A 14,566-nucleotide genomic window follows, 5' to 3' on the forward strand; every position below is an offset into this window, starting at 1 on the left:
ATCATATCACAGCACTAGATCTGTGGGTTCTAGAATCGAGGCAGTAACTATACCACATCGCCAGAAGGGCCAGTGTCGGTGGTTGTCAAAGTGTGGTCTATCCAGAGACCCCCGGGAGTCTCAGACCCTTTCAGGGACTCCATGAGGTCAAAGCCAGTTTTATAGTAACACTAACACCTGTCTTTCTCACTCTCGCTCTCTCAATATACTGTGGAGTTTTCCAGAAGATTTATGACATGTGATATTGCAACGGATTGAAAATAAAGGCAGGAATGAGAAAGAAGCCAGCTGTCTTCCAGTAGGCCAGCCATTAAAGAGACTTGAAGAAAATGCAAAGGAATGCTGCTCTTCCTAGTAGATGACTTTGTTTTGGAAAATATAGTTTTTTAATAAAATGTATTATTTATGTCAACCTATAACGGGCCTATTATTTTTTAGTCCATAAAATATATTTAAAATTTCACAGTTTTACTTTCTAATACAGTAAAAATGCTCTGGTTAGCACAGTCCACAAAAACAAAAGCTCTTGGAGGTCTTTAGTAATTTTTAAGAGTGTGAAGGGGTTCCAAAACCAACAAGTTTGAGAACCCCTGCCCCGTATGACAAAGATATGCTGGTTATCAGTTCCTTCACCCGAAGTTCTAGGGGGTCAGCCAGCCTGTGGACTTAGTCACACTTACATTCCCAGCACCCACACAGCACCTGCATGCGGTGGTGCCCAGTGTGTGAAGGAGGGAGGAGGGGAGGGGGCAGGGCAGACCCGAGGACCTTTCCATCAATTATCACTAAGTAGTGCAACTAAGGCACAGGTAGGAAAACACATCGAGAGAACATGGAAAGTTGTTTGGGGTGAATCGCTCACCATGAAGAAAATAAGCAAATGGAAAAAGACTTGGAGATCTACGTCGAAAGGAAGGGAAGGCAGGAAACACAGAAACAGATATTCATGTCCCAGCAAGGCTTGTCTGGCGCATCTAGTCCAACCCCTCTCACAGCTGCTGGTGCTCCAAGAAGAGCACCTTCGCATGTGACCCACCCCCAGCCCCAAGCCTGGGCAGACAGCTGTACCCAGGTTTCTGCGACCACCCTCAACTGTGCACCACACACCCTCACCCACGTGCCCCTATGGCTCTGATAAGAATGTATCTCGGAGGGGAACGGAGTCAAGATGGTGGTGTGGGAAGACGGGGAGTTAGCGTCTCCCCACAACTAAGGCTTCTGCCTGCAGCTGGTGGGGGACACTGACCCCCAAGGAGACGGGAGGAACCCCAGAGTGAACTGGCAGGACGCAGGGGGACTGAGGGGGGAGGAGAAGTGGAGGCCAGACAAGACCGGTGCCCCTGAGGCCCTGAGATCGGGAGACGCAGGTGGGAGGGACTCTCTAGGAAGAGCAAGAGAGGAGCAGAGGGAGATTGCCCCGCCCACTCGGCCCGGGGAGCCTGCTGAGCTCCCAAGCCAGTACTCCCCCCCAAAGCCCCATGCAGGCCGTGTGGGCCCTGGGGGCATAGGAGGGAGGCTGGGGAGGTCAGAAGAGGCAGGTGGGAGGGGCCCTCCCAGACCCCAGATTGGAGGAGCAGGAGAGGAGAGGAGGGCGTTTGCCCCGCCCACTCGAGCCCAGGAAGCTTGCCGGGCTCCCAGATGAGATCCCCGCCCTCTGAGACCAGGGGTGGGGGTACACCTGGACCCCATCTGTTCCTTGAGCCTGAACCCCACCCCCCACAGCTCCCAGAGCCTTTTCCAGCCCTGTGGGTCCTGAGCATAGGCCCCGCTCACCACCCAAACCTCACCCTTGCTTAGGCCCCGCCCACCACAGCCAAGGCCTTCCCCCTCAACCTTTTTTTTTTTCCTTTTCTTTTCCTTCCTCCTCTTTTTTACTATATGGTACCAATGTACCTTCCGGTTATTGATTCATCTGTATTTTTATTTTTATATTCTTTCTAACATATCTGTTAGTTTCCTAGTCTAATTTTATTTTTTAATTTGTTATTGTTCTCTCTCTTTTTTTTTCCCTCCCCACACGGTTTGCAGGATCTTGATTTGGGAGCCCAGGGTCAGGCAGAAACTCCTGCAGTGGGAGCTCTGAGTCCGAACCACTGGACTAACAGAGAACCTCAGACCACAGGGAATATTCATTGGAGTGAGGTCTCACAGAGTTCCTCATCTCAGCACCAAGACCCAGCTCTACCCAATAGCCTACAAACTCCAGTGTTGGAAACCTCAGGCCAAACAACCAGTAAAACAGGAACACAATGCCACTCATAAAAAAAAAAGAAATGGCAAAAAAATATGTCACAGATGAAGCAGCAAGGTAAAAACCTACAAGACCAAATAAATGAAGAGGAAATAGGCAGTCTACCTGAAAAAAGAATTCAGAGTAATGATAGTAAAGATGATCCAGAATCTCAGAAATAGAATGGAAGCACGGATTAAGAAAATACAAGAAATGTTTAACAATGATTTAGAAGAACTAAAGAACAAGCAAACAGAGATGAACAACACAATAACTGAAATGAAAAATAGGAATCAATAACAGAATAACAGAGGCAGAGGAACAAATAAATGAGCTGGAAGACAAAACGGTGGAAATAACTGCCGAGGAGCAGAATAAAGAAGAAAGAAAGAAAAGAATTGGAGACAATCTCAGAGACCTCTGGGACAACACTAAACTCACCAACATTTGAATTATAGGGGTCCCAGAAGAAGAAGAGAAAAAGAAAGGGTCTGAGAAAATATTTGAAGAGATTATAGTGTAAAACTTCCCTAACATGGGAAAGGAAATACTCACCCAAGTCCAGGAAGCATAGAGAGCCCCATACAGGATAAACCCTATGAAAAACACACCAAGATACATATTAATCAAACTAACAAAAATTAAATTCAAAGAAAAAATATTAAAAGCAACAAAGGAAAAAAAAAAAAAAACATACAAAGGAATCCCCATAAGGTTATCAGTTGATTTTTCAGCAGAAACCCTGCAGGCCAGAAGGGAGTGGCAGGAAATACTTAAAGTGATGAAAGAGAACAACCTACAACCAAGATTACTCTACCCAGCAAGGATCTCATTCAGATTTGATGAAGAAGTCAAAAGCTTTTCAGAAAAATAAAAGCTAATAGAATTCAGAACTACCAAACCAGCTTTACAACGAATGCTAAAGGAACTTCTCTAAGTGGGAAACACAAGAGAAGAAAAAGGCCCACGAAACAAACCCAAAACAATTAAGAAAAAGGTAATAGGAACATACATATCGATAATAACCTTGAATGTAAATGGGTGAAATGCCCCAACCAAGAGACACAGACTGGCTGAATGGCTACAAAAACAAGACCCATATATATGTTGCCTACAAGAGACCCACTTCAGACCTAGGGACACATGCAGACTGAGAGTGAAAGAATGGAAAAAGATATTCCATGTAAACGGAAATCAAAAGAAAGCTGGAATAGCAATACTCATATCAGATAAAATAGACTTTAAAATAAATAATGTTACAAGAAATAAGGAGGGACACTACATAATGATCAAAGGATCAATCCAAGAAGAAGATATAACAATTATAAATGTTTATGCACCCAACATAGGAGCACCTCAATACATAAGGTAAATGCTAACAACCATGAAAGGAGAAATCGACAGTAACACAATAATAGTAGGGGACTTTAACATCCCACTTACACCAATGGACAGATCATCCAAACAGAAAATAGATAAGGAAACACAAGCGTTAAATGACACAGCAGACCAGATAGATCTAATTGATATTTCTAGGAGATTCCACCCAAAAGTACTTTCTTCTCAAGTACACATGGAACATTCTCCAGGATAGATCACATATTGTTTCACAAATCAAGCCTCAGAAAATTTAAGAAAATTGAAATTGTATCAAGCATCTTTTCTGACCACAACACTATGAGACTGGAAATCAATTACAGGAAAAAAAAAACTGTAAAAAACACAAATACATGGAGGCTAAACAATGTGCTACTAAATAACCAAGAGATCACTGAAGAAATCAAAGAAGAAATTTTAAAAATACATAGAAACAAATGACAACAAAAACACAATGACCCAAAACCTATGGGATGCAGCAAAACCAGTTCTAAGAGGGAAGTTTATAGCAATTCAATCTCACCTCAAGAAACAAGAAAAATCTCAAATAAACAATCTAACCCTGCACTTAAAACAACTAGAGAAAGAAGATCCAAGAAAACCCAAAGTCAGTAGAAGGAAAGAAATCATAAAGATCAGAGCAGAAACAAATGAAATAGAAACAACAAAAAAAAACAATGGCAAAGATCAATAAAGCTAAAAGCTGGTTCTTTGAAAAGATAAACAAAGTTGACACACCCTTAGCCAGACTCATCAAGAAAAAAAGAGAGAGGACACAAATCAATAAAATTAGAAATGAAAACGGAGAAATCACAACTGACCCTGCAGAAATAAAAAGGATTATAAGAGACTACTACAAACAACTATATGCCAGTAAAATGGACAACCATGAAGAAATGGACAAATTCTCGGAAAGGTACAATTTTCCAAGACTGAACTAGGAAGAATTAGGAAATATAAACAGACTTATCACAAGTAATGAAATTGAAACCGTTTTTAAAAATCTTCCACAAACAAAAGCTCCGGACCAGATGGCGTCACAGGTGAATTCTATCAAATATTTAGAGAAGAGCTAACACCAATCCTTCTCAAACTCTTCCAAAAAATTGCAGAGGGAGAAACACTCCCAAATTCATTCTACGAAGCCACCATCACCCTAACACCAAAACCAGAAAAAGACGTCACAAAAAAAGAAAATTATATACCAACATCACTGATGAACATAGATGCAAAAATCCTCAACAAAATACTAGCAAACAGAATCCAACAACACAATAAAAGGATCATACACCATGATCAAGTGAGATTTATCCCAGGGATGCAAGGATTCTTCAAAATACACAAATAAATCAATGTGATACACCACATTAACAAATTAAGGAATAAAAACCATATGATTATCTCAATAGATGCAGAAAAAGCTTTCGACAAAATTCAACACCAATTTATGATAAAAACCCTCCAGAAAGTAGGCATAGAGGGAACTTTCCTCAACATAATAAAGGCCATATATGACAAACCCACAGCCAACATCATTCTCAATGGTGAAAAACTGAAACTATTTCCACCAAGATCAGGAACAAGACAAGGTTGCCCACTCCCACCACTATTATTCAACACAGTTTTGGAAGTTTTAGTCACATCAATCAGAGAAGAAAAAGAAATAAAAGGAATCCAAATCGGAAAAGAAGAAGTTAAGATCTCACTGTTTGCAGATGACATGATACTATACATAGAGAATCCTAAAGAAGCCACCAGAAAACTACTAGAGCTAATCAATGAATTTGGTAGAGTAGCAGGATACAAAATTAATGCACAGATATCTCTTTCATTCCTATACACTAAAGATGAAAAATCAGAAAAAGAAATTAAGGAAACACTCCCATTTACCATTGCAACAAAAAGAATGAAATACCTAGGAATAAACCTACATAAGGAGACAAAAGACCTGTACTCAGAAAACTATAAGACACTGATGAAAGAAATCAAAGATGACACAAACAGATGGAGAGATATACCATGTTCTTGGATTGGAAGAATCAACATTGTGAAAATAACTATACTACCCAAAGCAATCTACAGATTCAATGCAATCCCTATCAAACTACCAATGGCATTCTTCACAGAATTAGAACAAAAAATCTTACAATTCGTATGGAAACACAAAAGACCCCGAATAGCCAAACAATCTTGAGGAAGAAAAACAGAGCTGGAGGAATCAGGCTCCCCAACTTCAGACTATATCACAAAGCTACAGTAATCAAGACAGTATGGTACTGGCACAAAACCAGAAATAGAGATCAATGGTATAGGATAGAATGCCCAGAAATAAACCCACGCACATATGGGCACCTAATTTACGACAAAGGAGGCAAAAACATACAATGGAGAAAAGACAGCCTCTTCAATAAGTGGTGCTGGGAAAACTGGACAGCTACATGTAAAAGGATGAAGTTAGAACACTCTCTAACACCATACACAAAAATAAACTCAAAATGGATTAAAGGGCTTCCCTGGTGGCGCAGTGGTTGAGGGTCCGCCTGCCGATGCAGGGTACACGGGTTCATGCTCTGGTCCGGGAAGATCCCACATGCCTCGGAGCAGCTAGGCCCGTGAGCCATGGCCACTGAGCCTGCACTTCCAGAGCCTGTACTCCGCAACAGGAGAGGCCACAACAGAGGGCCGCGTACCGAAAAAAAAAAAAAAGAAAAAAGGATTAAATAATGTAAGACCAGACGCTATAAAACTTTTAGAGGAAAACATAGGAAAAACACTCTTTGACATAAACCACAGCATGATCTTTTTTGACCCACCTCCTAAAGTAACTGAAATAAAAACAGAAATAAATATATGGGACTGAATTAAACTTAAAAGCTTTTGCACAGCAAAGGAAACCATAAACAAGACAAAAAGACAACCCTCAGAATGGGAGAAAATATTTGCAAATGAAACAACAGACAAAGGATTAATCTCCGAAATATGCAAACAGCTCATGGAGCTCAATATCAAAGAAACAAACAATCCAGTGAAAAAGTGGGTGGAAGACCTAAATAGACATTTCACCAAGGAAGACATACAGATGGCCAAGAGGCACATGAAAAGATGCTCAACATCACTAATTATTAGAGAAATGCAAATCAAAACTACAATGAGGTTATCACTTCATGCCAGTCAGAATGGCCATTATCAAAAAAGCTAGAAACAATAAATGCTGGAAAGGGTGTGGTGAAAAGGGAACCCTCCTACACTGTTGGTGGGAATGTAAATTGATACAACCACTATGGAAAACATTATGGATGTTCCTTAAAAAACTACAAATAGAACTACCATATGACCCAGAAATCCCACTACTGGGTATATACCCTGAGAAAACCATAATTCAAAAAGAGACATGCACCACAATGTTCATTGCAACACTATTTACAATAGCCAGGACACGGAACCAACCTAAATGTCCATCGACAGATGAATGGTTAAAGAAGATCTGGTATATGTATACACTGTAATATTACTCATCCATAAAAAGAAACAAAATTGAGTTATTTATAGTGAGGTGGATAGACCTAGAGTCTGTCATACAGAGTGAAGTAAGTCCGAAAGAGAAAAACAAATACCGTATGCTAACTCATATATATATGGAATCTAAAAAAAAAAAAAAAAAATGGTACTGATGAACCTAGTTGCAGGGCAGGAATAAAGAGGTAGACATGGAATGGATTCATGACACGGGGTGAGAGGGGAAGCTGGGGTGCAGTGAGAGTAGCATCAACATATATACACTACAGAATGTAAAATCGATAGCTAGTGGGAAGCAGCCACATAGCACAGGGAGATCGGCTTGGTGCTTTGCAATGACCTAGAGGGGTGGGATAGGGCGGGTGGGAGGGAGGCTCAAGAGGGAGGAGATATGCGGACATGTTTATACATATGGCTGATTCACTTTGTTGTGCAACAGAAACTAACATGGTATTGTGAAACAATTATACTCCAATAAAGATCTATTAAAAAAAAAAAAAAGAATGTATCTGGGACACATGGTGCTGTTGCCCTGGGTGCCCATCGCTGAGTGTGCCTGGGCACTTAGCTGAAGTGCTGCCATTCTGCCCTCCTGTGAACACCCCACCAGCAAGGCCTGAGGGCTCCTCTATCCACTCCCCAGCCGACACTTGGTATTAGAAGTCTTCCTAATTTTGCCTAATGGATTTAAAGTGATATCTTATTCTTTTGCTTTGCATTTTTCCCATTCCCATTCCTAAAGAGTGTCCCCTCCTAAGCTTAAGCACCTTTGGAGGTCTGCCTCTCCTGTAAATCACCTGTTTATATCCTTCACCTTTTTTTCCATTAGAATTTCTTCTTTTTTTTTTTTTTTTTAATTTTATTTATTTTTGGCTGCGTTGGTCTTCATTGCTGTGCGTGGGCTTTCTCTAGTTGTAGTGAGCGGGGTCTACTCTTTGTTGTGGTGCATGGGCTTCTCATTGTGGTGACTTCTCTTGTTGCAGAGCATGGGCTCTAGACGTGTGGTCTTCAGTAGTTGTGGCTCGCAGGCTCTAGAGCACAGGCTCAGTAGTTGTGGTGCTCCGGTTTAATTGCTCCGCGGCATGTGGGATCTTCCCGGACCAGGGATCGAACCCAGGTCCCCTGCATTCACAGGCGGATTCTTAAGCACTGCGCCACCAGGGAAGTCCTCTTCTTTTTTTTTAATTGAAATGTAATTGATTTACAATGTTGTGTTAGTTTCTGGTGTACAGCACAGTGATTCAGTTTTATATATATATACTTTTTTCTTTTTCATATTCTTTTCCTTTATGGTTTATTACAAGATATTGAATATATTTCCCTGTGCTATACAGTAGGTCCTTGTTGGTTATCTATTTTATATACAGTAGTGTGTATATGTTAATCCCAAACTCCTAATTCATCCCTCCCCCACCCCCTTTCCCCTTTTCATAACCATAAGTTTGTTTTGTATATCTGTGAGTCTGTTTCTGTTTTGTAATTAAGTCCATTTGTATCATATTTTAGATTCCACATATAAGTGGTATCATATGATATTTGTCTTTCTCTGTCTTACTTCACTTAGTATGAGAATATCTAGGTCCATCCATGTTGCTGCAAATGGCATTATTTCACAGGACTCCTTCTCTGTCTTACTGGTTTGTAGGTGTTTCTTGTATATTCTTTACTAGTTTCAGCTGTGGAAACATTTTTCTGCAACCTGACACCTTCTCCAATCTGTCTTCTTTCTCTAACCTTGTCCATGGGGTCCTCATGGGCAATAGGTTTTATTGATTTTTGTTTGTTTGTTTGTGATGTGAGCTTTTAAACTTTGGCTTACTAATCCTTTTCCCTCTCTAAGGCCAAAGACATCCTCCTACATCTTCTATTGAATTTATGGTTTTATGGTTCACATTTAGGTCTTTACTCCAGTGGGAGTCAAAGCTGGTAATGAAGTTATCTTTACATTGCAAAACAAGCCGTGCAGTAGCCAACGTATAAAAGCCAGGCATTTCCTTGCAGTGGCCAGAGAGTCCCCGTCTTGAGCCTGTACCTCTGGGGACAGCTCAGCAGGTATGTTCTAAATTCCAATGGCTGAAGGCTTTACGGAGGCTCCTTCTAAGGGAGCTGTTCCAGCCGGAGCCCCCCGGCAAGAACACCCATATGCACGCCTTTCTCCCCAGGACAAACCCCACTGAGCCCCAGTATGTTGGGGCCATCTTAGTTCATGGTTTCCAAGAAAACCCAATTTGTGGTTCCAATGTGGCAGGAGCAGGTATCAGAGTAGTACCTGAAATACCTACATATTCCAATAACCAGCGCCTGCTCTCTGCCAGAAACTGTCGTAAGCACTTAGCACCCTTTATCCCAGGATCTTTCTTGTGGTGTAAGGTCTCATTGAAGCCTCAGTGGAGACATTCCAGGGAGTGATGAGACATGGCTGGTGAGAATTCATCAGGAGCAGAACATGAAGTGACACACGTTACACCCCGAGAAACCAATGTCATTGGACAACCTTCCAGCATCTGCTACAGGAAACCATTCACGGCTTGTACATCCTTTGAGCCCAGCCCTTTGCTTGAGGGTCCTGGTAACAGCGTGACTGCTTGAAACCCAGCTGGGGCAAATGCAGAGCCATGGCAAGAAATGCTCGCTGTTAAGGTTGTAACACAAAGCGGAATCTAAAACATAAAAAATTCACGAGCTTCCCTGGTGGCACAGTGGTTAGGAATCTGCCTGCCAGTGCAGGGGACAGAGGTTCGAGCCCTGGTCTGGGAAGATCCCACATTCTGCGGAGCAACTAAGCCCGTGCACCGCAGCTACTGAGCCTGTGCTCTACAGCCCGTGCTCCACAGCAAGAGAAGCCACTGCAGTGAGAAGCCCGCGCCTGGCAAGGAAGACCCAACGCAGCCAAAAATAAAATAAATAAATTTATAAAAATTAATTAATTAATTTAAAAGTCACCAAGGGGGGAAAGCAGCAGGGGGGTGGTGGTGGGATGAATTCGGAGATTAGGATTGACATGTATACACTAATATGTATAAAATGAATAACTAATAAGAACCTGCTGTATAAAAAAATAAATAAAATAAAATTCAAAAAAATAAAAAAGTCAAACTCATAGAAACAGAGAGTAGAATGGTGATTGCCAGGGGCTGGGGGTGGGGGAAACAGGAGAGGCTGGTAAAAGGGTACAAACTGAGTTATGAGGAAGATCTGAGGATCGAATGTATAACATGGTGACTGTCATTTCGAATACTGTGTTGAATAATTGAAATTTGCTGAAAGAGTGGAACTTAAGTGTTCTCAGAAAATGAGAGAGTAAATACATGAGGTGTTGGATGTGTGGTAATTAGCAGGATGGTGGGAATCTTTCACAAATTATACAGATATCTAATAACCATATTGTACATTTTAAATACATTACAATTTTATTTGTCAACCATACCTCAATAAAACAAAAAATAAAGCTGTAGCCACATGTCGAGTGGGGTTCTCCCCATCCCCCAGACCTCGACCACGTCAGGTTGGACCCCCAATTCCACGTCAGATGCGGCAGTGTGAGGTCCTCTCCAATCATCCAATGGTTTCCTGAAGTTTCAGCCTCCAGGCCCCGGCCATGGGGCAAGGTCTCCAGCATGTGAACACACAAGCACACATGAAAACCCAAGCATAATAACAAATGCTGGAGAGGATGTGGAGAAAAGGGAACCCTCTTACACTGTTGGTGGGAATGAAAGTTGGTGCAGCCACTATGGAAAACAGTACGAGGTTCCTCAGAAAACTAAAAATAGAATTACCATATGATCCAGCAATCCCACTCCTGGGCATATACCTGGACAAAACTATAATTCAAAAAGAGACATGCACCCCTATGCTCATAGCAGCACTATTCACAATAGCCAAGATATGGAAACAACCTAAATGTCCATCGACAGATGAATGGATAAAGAAGATGTGGTACATATATACAATGGAACACTACTCAGCCATAAAAAAGAACAAAATAATGCCATCTGCAGCAACATGAATGGACCTAGAGATGATCATACTAAGTGAAGTAAGTCAGAAAGAGAAAGACAAATACCATATGATATCACTTATATGTGGAATCTAAGATAGGACACAAATGAACCTATCTACAGAACAGGAAAAGACTAACAGACATAGAGAACAGACCTGTGGCTGCCAAGGCGGAGGGGGTGAGAGAGGGAAGGACTGGGAGGTTGAGATTAGCAGATGCCAACGATTATATAGAGAATGGATCAACAACAAGGTCCTACTGTGTAGCACAGGGAACTAGATTCAATACCCTGTGATAAACCATAATGGAAAAGAATATTTTAAAGAAGAATGTCAGAAAAAAGAAAGAAAAGCTGAACACAGCAAATGTGTGCACGTGTGGGCATGGGCATGCATGGCTATTCATGTGTGCGTGCGTGAACACACATGGAGAGGTACACACATGAGAGGACACATGTACATGAACGGGCGTGCACACTCGCACAAAACCAACTCACACAGAACACCCGTTAGGGGTAACTGGCTTCACTGCAGATTGGTGGCCAGAGAGATGGAGAAGGGTTCAAACTGAAGTTCACCTGCAAAACTACCTCCAACTGCAGATCCTCAGCCGCCGCAGCACCACCACCCCCGTCCCCTGACCTCTCTCTCCCCCCCCTTCTTTTCTCATCCTCCTCTTCTCATCTCTGAAAAAGCAAGGGGTCTTCCTCCTACCTCAAGTTTCATGGCGCTTTCCAAATGTCACGACGATTTCCTCCTTGAGAAAAATTCTGCTGCCAGTCGTTCAGATGACCAATGCTTTTAAATCACTTTATATAGTAAGAAGAGATGTACAATTTCAAGAAATTCCTCTCCTGGGCTAGCCTTCACATGTGGATTCTTTTTTTTTTTAAATGTTGAGCCTTCTTTTAATTTATTTATTTTTATTTTTGGCTGTGTTGGGTCTTCGTTTCTGTGCAAGGGCTTTCTCTAGTTGTGGCAAGCGGGGGCCACTCTTCCTCGTGGTACGCGGGTCTCTCACTGTTGTGGCCTCTCGTTGCGGAGCACAGGCTCCAGATGCGCAGGCTCAGTAGTTGTGGCTCACGGGCCTGGTTGCTCCACGGCATGTGGGATCTTCCCATGCCAGGGCTCGAACCCATGTCCCCTGCATTAGCAGGCAGATTCTCAACCACTGTGCCACCAGGGAAGCCCCACGTGTGGATTCTTGAATGATGCTGTTTGTCACCTACCATGGAATGTTGGGTACCTCTTAACTATTTCACCCCTCATGTGTTTTTCAGGATCAGAACCAATGCCAGGATCCCAGGTGTCGCGTCAGGCCGAGTCGTTTGCACTCTGCCCAAGAGATTCTAAGAGAACAACACACTGACACATTCTCAACAACAGATAAGCAGTTCACAGGGGTGCCTGATAAATGTTTTTAATCCTCAGGACATTTTCTTACCAACCACTTTCTCCACTCCTAGTTTAGGTGCCCATGAAGTCCATTAGCTTAGAATGGGGCTTAGAAAAGCCCATGGCAATGACGCAGTAAACTTGGAATCCTCAATGGCCAAAGGCTCAAGACATCTTCAATTGATATGGCCTCTCAGGAATGAGATGAGCCTGTAATTTTAAGTACTGAACAAAAGTCTCCATGACTAATAAGGAGGAACATTATCAAGGGGCAGAGGGTTGTCCTTCCCAGGAAGAAAAGAAGCTTATCTTCGATTTTAAAGTAGGCTCATCATGGGTTGTCCCAACTGTTTGATGGGTCAAATGTCAGTATTATTTATTTTATAGCTTAAAAAGGTGACATAAATTCTCCAGTTTCACATTTTGCCCCATTGGAATCCACAGTAACAAAAATCACAAAGGAATTTCTGGACTCTTCCCACACGTTCATCCAAAAAACTAATCATTAGACCATCGGAATAGGGTCCCACGCTTGGAAAGCAGTGACTGTACCAAGCGCACAAAAATTCAGGCTCAGTAGAAACTCTAAACCTAAGGATTTGGGGGATGTTGAGGGACAGTTTTCCAACATTTGCAGAAGCAACTTTGAGACTTGTCACCAATAAGATCAATTTTGGCAAAGATCTCTCCACATGCCACCTCCTCCAATCGACGCAAAGACTGCAGGAACCAGGTATTAGAGCAACATGTAAGTGTCTAATTCTCAGTGTTCTTGACACCTTCACAAAGACTCACCTTAGTATTAGTAGTTACTGTCTAGTTAAATATTGGTTGTGTGTGGCTCGCATGAAGGTGCTCACCACATTTTAAGTAAACAGGCTCTTTTAAAAGCATTTTCCCTCCTGGCGAAGATGCATTTCTCTTGGCGGGGTCTAAGGGAAGAGGTTGGCTTCTATTTGTAAGTTTCCAGCTCCTCAGAGCCTCACTGGGGAGTTTAGACCAGTAATGACCACCAGTGTGGTCATCAGTAGTGGTGTGAACTGGTTTCTTCCTAAGAGAATTCTGTGTCAATATCTAACAATGAAAAGAAGAAATACAGAAATACACATTGCATTTGGAAAAGTATCCCCTTTGCCTTGTCAATTCCAATAACACATATCCTCCAAGTTACCAAATATTCAGTGTTTTACACTTCAAGGGCTGGGCAAGGATTGGCTTTTAGGAAAGAAAACTGGCTTAGGGCATATCCTACAATTGAATTAGACCCTATTGGGTCTCTACTCTGTGTCACATGTTATCTCTAACTAATAACAAACCTACCAACAAGGTACATTGATCCTATGTAACTTGTCAAGCTCAGAAAGATTAAGTAATTTGTCCAAGGTCAACCAGCAAAGTGAAAGAACCAGAATTCTAAACTAATTTTGTCTGGTCCCAAACTATTGGGCTGTATTAGTCTTAGGCTGCCATAACAAAATATCATAAACCAGGCAGCTTGAACAATAGGAATTTATTTTATCCTAATTTTATTTTTTTTTAAAGCACTTTATTTTTTAAAATTTTATTTTATTATTTATTTTGGCTGCTTTGGGTCTTTGTTGCTGTGCACAGGCTTTCTCTAGTTGGGGCGAGTGGGGGCTACTCTTCATTGCGGTGCACGGGCTTCTCACTGCAGTGGCTTCTCTTGCTGTGGAGCACGGGCTCTAGGCACGCGGGCTTCAGTAGTTGCAGCATGCGGGCTCAGTAGTTGCGGCGTGCAGGCTTAGTTGCTCCACGGCGTGTGGGATCTTCCTGAACCAGGGATCGAACCCGTGTCCCCTACACTGGCAGGAGGATTCTAAACCACTGCACCAGCAGGGAAGTCCCTATTTTATCCTAATTTTGGAGGCTGAGAAGAAGTCCACGATCAAGGTGTCACATTGTTGGTTTCTGATGAGAGCTCTCTTCCTGGCTTGCAAACAGCTGAGCTTGCTGGTGTCTCTTCTTACAGGGACACTAATCCTCTCAGAGAAGGGTCCCACACTTATGACCTTGTTTAACCTTCAT

This window comes from Orcinus orca, chromosome 5, assembly GCF_937001465.1.
Source record: "Orcinus orca chromosome 5, mOrcOrc1.1, whole genome shotgun sequence".
NCBI classification, from domain to species: Eukaryota; Metazoa; Chordata; class Mammalia; order Artiodactyla; family Delphinidae; genus Orcinus; species Orcinus orca.